This window comes from Gigantopelta aegis, chromosome 7 (assembly GCF_016097555.1).
Source record: "Gigantopelta aegis isolate Gae_Host chromosome 7, Gae_host_genome, whole genome shotgun sequence".
NCBI lineage: Eukaryota > Metazoa > Mollusca > Gastropoda > Neomphalida > Peltospiridae > Gigantopelta > Gigantopelta aegis.
The window spans coordinates 41,323,523-41,332,035 of NC_054705.1; the positions used below are offsets into that span (position 1 = coordinate 41,323,523).

Below are 8,513 nucleotides of genomic sequence, written 5' to 3' on the forward strand. Positions count from 1 at the left end.
TCTGCCTGCCCCTCTCTCTCTCTCTCTCTCCATATATATATATATATATATATATATATATATATATATATATATATATATATATATTCCTACATTCATATTATCATTTCATTTCCTTTTTATTATTCCGTCTACTTTTGAATTGTCTTTGTCTTTCAGTTCCATTTTTATTTTCAAAACTATATCAACAGTATAAATGAGTTAGCCTTATGATACGTAATATATTACCTTATAAATGTCGACTGTTTGTAACTACATATATCAACAGTATAAATGAGTTAGCCTTATGATGCGTGATCTATTACCTTATAAAAGTCGACTGTTTGTAATTAATAATAAAGTAAATAAGCAAAGGAGTTTTGATCGGATTGGTACGTCTTTCAAGAAGAAATCGGTGTTTTTCGAATTGTATAGCAAAGATAAGTATCGGTCATATGTTAAAAGGTTGCAGACAGACAGACAGATAGTTTATTAAAGTCTCACCTCATTACAACAAAATAAAAATACAACATATACATACAATCAATAAAAGTAATAAAATTGTAATGAGCCAGTCTATACTGAGTTACGAGAGACTATTGAATAAAAACATCTAAAGAAGACTAAAAAAACCCAAATATACAGCTAAAACAATTGCAACACAGATAAAACAACGCTACCGTTCTCGTCATTTTTAATTGTTCTGGTAATTAGTAAATGGGTCTTCTATGAGCTACATACAGTTTTGTAAACAGTGGCAATCAATATTAAACAAAATTATTTTAGGTGAGCTCTTTGTTAAGTGTAACATGCGTTATTTTTCACACTCGCCAGATTGAAATTACGTACGTGCGTTGTACGAGCACGATCGCACTCGGGACAGTCCGCTCCTACATGACGTAGTATTGCTTGACCAAACTTAATGTGTTTGGCCAAAATTAAATATATATCTGGGTTCGTACACCTTTTCCAGGTTGATTTCCCATGACTTTCCACGACTGGAATAACACAATTCCATGACAATACGATTATCGTTTAAATTTTAGTGATGAACTTGTACACGATGTACATGCGGATATTTTTTATTTAAACAGTAATATCACTGCTAATAATCAGTTTAGGCCCAAAACACACCAACGTTGGGTTTTGGTCTGGCAAATACACCATGTATTTTGACGTCTGGATCTCTAACTCGTATGTGTTCTCAATATATATTAACTGCGCTCATATCTTTAGATACAGTTTCATCTGTAAACACCAACAATACTATTCATCATCCTACTTTGATCGATATATATCTTTCCTGTTGTTTAAACAAATTAGAATACGGCTAACACAGGCTACAGCTGCCAGTCTGACAGTGTGAAAATATAGCGCATTGTGCATTGTCATTTTCGATACAGTGCGCGTTTCATTTTCGACTGGTACCATACTCGCTATCCCAGACCCAGGCACAGCTTCAGTATGTTTTGGACATTAAGCAGCAAAAACAGTTAACTGTTTCTCAGTTATATGCCGTAAAAGCATTACAACACCAGTCGTATGACTAATTAACTGTATTTATTACGTTTGCAACGTAATACCGTAATGGCAGGGAGACAAATTTAATACCAGTCAATTGAGATCAGGGGTACTGAGATCTAGTAACTTGAAGTTACCATGTTGTATATTTATATATACATACATACAGATACAGATACATATCTGTCTATCTAACAACAAAATACATCGTATATTTTGGTAAAATGTTTAAAAAGAAATTCTCAGTTATTTTTCTTTCTGTATTTATTTTATTACTAGGCTACTACTGTAGCATTTAAAATATCCAAATTAAACGCACACGTGTGGGTGCACATACACATACACGCATTATTACATTTTACTGAGTCGGGTGGGGGTGGGGGTGGGGGGGGGGGGGGGGGGCTGAAGTTCAGTGTAAATTTAATTTAATTAAAACATTTTACAAAGTACAATCAAACTGCATAGGTTAAATCTTTTTTTCTGATACAGGTTTTAAGGCAATTGATCGAACATCCAAGGTAATCTGAACGATAAAACTGTAATACATGATCAGGGCCTTATCTCTGCACAATGCAGTCGAATGGGCATTTGGCAAAATAGCGGATGATTCCATTTCTAGCTAGTGCCTCGTCTATAGGACTCTCGAGGAAATTCTTTACTGGAGATTTCACCTCACTTGCATAGCCAGTTAGTTTAATCCCTCATGCATCGCCACAAAGAATGAATGAATGAATGAATGTTTAACGACACCCCAGCACGAAAAATACATCGGCTATTGGGTGTCAAACTATGGTAACGCCACAAAGACTACTCCCAGATTAGCTTACCAAATGCACGCGCAGTTCTACATTTAGTCTCTTTGTACTGCACTATCTTTTACTTCAGAGAGAATACAAGTGAAACTAATACCTTGGCTGCTCTAGCCTTTTGTCTTCATCTCTGTAGTGGTAATTTGTAAACAAAAAGGTTTGTTTTGTTTACTGCAGCACATTGTTTAATTAATCATCGGCTATTGGATGCCAAACATTGGGATATTTTGACTCGTAGTCATCAGAGGAAACCCGCTACATTTTTCCTAATGCAGCAAGGGATCTTTTATATGCACATTCCCACAGACAGGAAAACATATACCACGGCCTTTGGTCAATTGTGGTGCACTGGTTGGAAGGAGAAAAAACGATTAATTGAATGGATCCACTCGGGTGGTTCGATCCTGCGACGCAAGCACCTCAAGCCAGCACTCTACATACTGAGCTAAATCCCGCACCCTAATTTGTAAAGAAGCATTTTTATTTCTACTGAATTTCTTTAAAAAAAAATGTTATTTGAGTTGGTTTGGGGTTTTATATCAATTTTAACTTTATTCATTATGAAGTTATATGCCAATTCATCGGTTTCCTTTTGACGTAAACCGACTATATGCGATGAGCACAGGTTATTGTTTAAAACAGAACATTCAAGTTTTGATTTTAACTACAGTTAAATGTGATAATTGGAGGGCTAGTTGAATTTGAGAAGGACCAGTAAGAGTTTTCATCAACTGGCCCTGTTGTCGACCATGATTTTCATGTTAATTTTCAACCCGGATATATATATCGGTTTGTTATCAACAGACGAGCACTCTACCCACTGGGCTAGATACCACGACTTTCTGCATGGATGGAACTGTAAATAACAAAACAAAAAACCTGAAACGTCCTGTTTGATATCAACAGCCGAACTCTCTACCTACTGGGCTAGATACCACGACTTTCTGCATGATGTAACTGTAACAAACCTGAAACGTCCTGTTTGATATCAACAGCCGAACTCTCTACCTACTGGGCTAGATACCACGACTTTCTGCATGATGTAACTGTAAAAACCTGAAACGTCCTGTTTGATATCAACAGCCGAACTCTCTACCTACTGGGCTAGATACCACGACTTTCTGCATGATGTAACTGTAACAAACCTGAAACGTCCTGTTTGAATCAACAGCCGAACTCTCTACCTACTGGGCTAGATACCACGACTTTTCTGCATGTGTACTGTTAAAAACCTGAAACGTCCTGTTTGATATCAACAGCCGAACTCTCTACCTACTGGGCTAGATACCACGACTTTCTGCATGATGTAACTGTAAAAACCTGAAACGTCCTGTTTGTTATCAACAGACGAGCACTCTACCTACTGGGCTAGATACCACGACTTTCTGCATGATGTAACTGTAAAAACCTGAAACATACTGTTTGTTATCAACAGACGAGCACTCTACCTACTGGGCTAGATACCACGACTTTCTGCATGATGTAACTGTAACAAACCTGAAACATCCTGTTTGATATCAACAGCCGAACTCTCTACCCACTGGGCTAGATACCACGACTTTCTGCATGATGTAACTGTAACAAACCTGAAACGTCCTGTTTGATATCAACAGCCGAACTCTCTACCTACTGGGCTAGATACCACGACTTTCTGCATGATGTAACTGTAAAAACCGGAAACATACTGTTTCTTATCAACAGACGAGCACTCTACCCACTGGGCTAGATACCACGACGTTCTGCATGATGTAACTGTAACAAACTTGAAACATCCTGTTATCAACAGACGAGCACTCTACCCACGTGGCTACATACTACAATTTTCTGTATCGATGTAACTGCAAAAAAACTTAAACATCCTGTTTGTTATCAGTAGCGATATCGATATCACATTTCGTCACTTCTGCCTCGTACCTGCGGCATATGTTTATCAAATTTAGTAATCTTATGCAGACGCATACATCCATTGCGACTGTGTGATATTTAATTAAGTATCAAAATTATTGTTATTAATCCGCACATGCGTAGATAGGAATCGTGCACGGCGAAAGCAAGCAGACATTGGTGTGTGTGTGTGGGGGGGGGGGGGGGGGGGGGTCCCGACTGAGATCAAGAGCGCAACAATTCTAGGGGGTTCGGTGGTACGCTCCTTCGTAAAAAGTTTGAAAGCTGGATGTCCTGACATACAATGTCCTGCATTCTACAAGTACAATTCATCTCTGCCATAATATTTGCTAACAACACTAATAATAATACTGATGATGAGAATGAGGTAGAATAAATTTGGCTCATGTGCTTCGTTTAATGTAGGGGCGGGACATAGCCCAGTGGTAAAGTGTTCGCTTGATGCGCGGTCGGTCTAGGATCGATCCCCGTCGGTGGTCCCATTGGGATGTGATGGAATCATTTCAATTTCAGAATTTTAACCTAAATTTTAATGTATCAATGTAAATGTACCTAATACATATATATGACCTACTACATATTCATGATCTCAGTACATATTTATGAACTAATACATATTCATGATCACAATACATATTTATATACTTGATACATATCGATAAGAAAGCTTAAAGTCGTCAATTTTTCTATTTTTACCGTCCCATTTAATTTTTATTTAGAACGTTTTTAGAACACTTGAAAAACTATATCCATTTAAGGTTCAAGAACTCAGGTAGTGGTCAATAATCTGAAAAATAAACACCGTTCTCTCTCTCTCCCCTCCCTCTCCTTTTTCTCTTCTCTCTCTCTCTCTCTCTCTCTCTCTCTCTCTCTCTCTCTCTCTCTCTCTCTCTCTCTCTCTCTCTCTCTCTCTCTCTCTCTCTCTCTCTCTTTCGCAAAGTGCAAATACACGTTTTAACTATATACATTTGTTTCTCTTCAGATCTCTTCGAGTTTGACAAAAACGAGGACGGATTTTTGGACCAATCAGAGCTGGAAGATGTCCTGAACACGCGGGAAGCACGTGATGTTTTGGAAATGGCCGACGAAGACGGCGAGTAGAAAGAAAAATATAATATTTTTATTTACATAGAGTCACACGGCAGTTGACCAACAAAAACGTCAAAACAAAATTATCTGAAAATATAATACATTTAATGTGTTTTCCCCTATAGTACTCAGATTTTAAAAGAGATTTCGCATTTCACGTTTTACTAATACTCTGGTATGTAATTACATTATGTGTACGTAGCCATAAATCGAAAACAAAATAATTGAGTTTTGGTTAAATCTGGGTAGCGATCAACAGCTGAGGAGGAATTGTATATTGAGGGTATCCACATTTGGGCTGTGTTATAGGGGGACAGAGAAATACAAACAGTGGTAGTGGTGGGGAAGAGCTGTTCGACGTCACCTTAGCTTAGTGGCGCAACCCAGTCTTTAACGACATCACGGATGTGTGAGGTGGGGTGTGGGTGGGGTGTGGGTGGGGGGTCGGTGGACGTGGCCCAGTGCTAAAGTGCTCGCCTGATGTGCGATCAGTCTCGGATCGGTTCCCGTCGGTGGGCCGAATGGGCAGTTTCTCGTTCCAGGGATGGCAGCACTACTGATATATCAAAATGCGTGGTGTGTGCTGTGCTGTCTGTGGAATGGTTTCCTCTATAAAACTATAATTATGTCAGAATCTCCAAATGTTTGACATCCAACAGCCGATGATTAATCTACATAACTAGATGGCAATTTGCTAAAACTTTTTTTAATTTTTATTTACACAGAACGTTTTTGTTTTAAAAAAGTTTTTATTTTTGTATGTGTTTAAAACTCAGTAATATGTTTTAATATATGTTTTAACATTACTCATTATAGAGTTATATGCCAAATTATCGGTTCCCTTTACACGCAAACGGACTATAGTTGTTATTCGAATATTCGCTTGTTATTTCCGGCGAATATTCGAATACCATTTTCAGTCCGAATACCGAACCCTAACTGACACTGAAGCTAAATATGTGTTACCCGTGTTATGTATTATAAGTACATGTGTGTTATAAATATTTATTATATACATAGCAATGAAATATATAGATCTACGGCAACCATAAACGTGATATCCGGTGAAAAGTCATATTTTTATTGTATATTAGCTACAGTGAAAATATAGAAATCTTTTCTTTCTTTTTTTTTGGTAAACGTTCATGATTAAATTATCTCCCTTTGTCACGTTTCTTCGTATTTAAGTTTGATGATTTAACTGATTACCAATTTATTTGATCGTATTTGAGAAAATCATTTAAACAACTGTATGAAGTGTAATTACTATAAAATATCTAAAACGAATTAATACGAAGCCAAATAATGATGACACAATATAGTGCCATTGATTATAAGTGTAAGAATTTAACGGTGGTCGATTGGATATGTCTTTGTGAGGTTTTTTTGAGGATCGCTTTGTCAGGTGTGTTTGCACAGCAGTATTATTAAATAAATGTTAATTCAATAATTAAATAAAGATAATTTTATTCAAATTTCTTTTAAAAAGTCTACGGTCAAGTAAATGTTCTGGAAAAGTTCCATCCGAAGAAATATATCATGGCGTTACGTGTTTTCGATAGGATAAGCGAAAGATATTAACACAAAAAGCGAAAGATATTGTCAAAAATTAGTAAAGATGTATATAATAAATAGCCCATTTGATGGTGTTTTCTCGGATACAATGTTTAATGTCAACTCGTGGTGTATGAAAACCATATTTTGACTCATTGCTCCGTAATTCGTGAAAATAATCATATAAATATAGTATTCGAAAAAAAAAATGAAATAGCCTCTGTATATATCTCTCTCTATCCATCTGTTTAGGAAACTCCAAGGTATCGATGGAGGAGTTTCAAAAGATGTTAACAGAGATGAGTAAACTAGAATAAAGAGAGAGAGAGCAAGACGAGGTAAGGACAGTACATGTACAGATACACACGAGCACACACAAACACACACACGCACACGCACGCGCACACACACACTACCACCACAACAAACACAAACATACCTATATACATTCGTACGTGTGTAAGTACATACATGAATGCGTGCAGTAAGAGAGAGAGAAAGTGAGAGAGAGGGGACAGAGAAAAAGAGAAGGGAGGGTGAGGAGCCAGAGAGAGAGAGAGAGAGAGAGAGAGAGAGAGAGAGAGAGAGAGAGAGAGAAGAGAGAGAGGGGGGGTAAAGGGGGGGGAGGGTGAAGGGGAAAGGTAAGGGAGTAAGACAGAGAGGAGAGAGTGAGAGGGAGGAAAGCCATAGAGAGACAGAGTAAGACAGAGAGAGAGAGAGAGAGAGAGCTACAGCGAGGAGGGGACAAAGCCATAGAGACACACACACACACACACACACACACACAGACCACACAGAGAGAGAGAGAGAGAGAGAGAGAGAGAGAGAGAGAGAGAGAGGGAGGCAGACGGTCAGACACTGATATTAAATATTATCGTGTTTTCTTTCAGCTGGTTCCAGTGGCGTGTTAAAGATGGATCATCTGTTTAGACAGAAATAAAATGTGTAATTACAAAACCGCAATTACTGTTATTGTTGTATGAAACCATCTCAATCAGGCTTTCAAAATGGCTTTATTCAAGTGTGTGGAACGTAGCCCAGTGGTAAAGCGCTGTCGGTCTAGGATCGATTCCTGTCAATGGGCCATTTGGTCTATTTCTTGTTCTAGCCATTGCACCACGACTGATATTTTAAATGTCTCGGTATGTGCTATCCTGTCTGTGGGATGATGCATATAAAAGATCCCTTGCTACTAATGGAAAAATGTAGAGGGTTTCCTCTCTAATACTATATGTCAGAATTAATAAATGTTTGACATCCAATAGCCGATGATTAATAAATCAATGTGCTCTACTCGACTGGTTGTACGAAAATACAAACTGCGGATGAGACAAACGGAATTTTCTCCAACAAACCTCACTGATTAAATTTGTTGAAAGTCCAAAATCCATTATGAATGGAAATACCACATCAATAACATTGTTTTTTTTCTGTTTGTTTGAAAATTTCCTTGAACACGTTTGGCCAGAAAATGTGCTAGATTGGGGATTTTTCGTGTATTAAAAACTAAAGCTAGAATATAGCATTGCATAATCAGTTACCGTGTTAGAACTTGGACTAATTATCACGAAGATATTTGAAATAATAACTTGACATACCTTTTTTACAGGTTCTTCAAATTAGTATAACACAACAGATATTTTTGTTTGGCTGCAG

General features: G+C 37.5%; 1 long non-coding RNA gene across 1 annotated transcript; it reads left to right on the plus strand.

Moving 5' to 3' along the window:
* Positions 1-7,103: 7,103 nt before the first annotated feature.
* LOC121377601 lies at positions 7,104-7,820 on the plus strand. Its single transcript, XR_005958633.1, has 2 exons — positions 7,104-7,195; positions 7,748-7,820. It is a non-coding gene; the product is annotated as an uncharacterized LOC121377601 (long non-coding RNA).
* Positions 7,821-8,513: the final 693 nt, after the last annotated feature.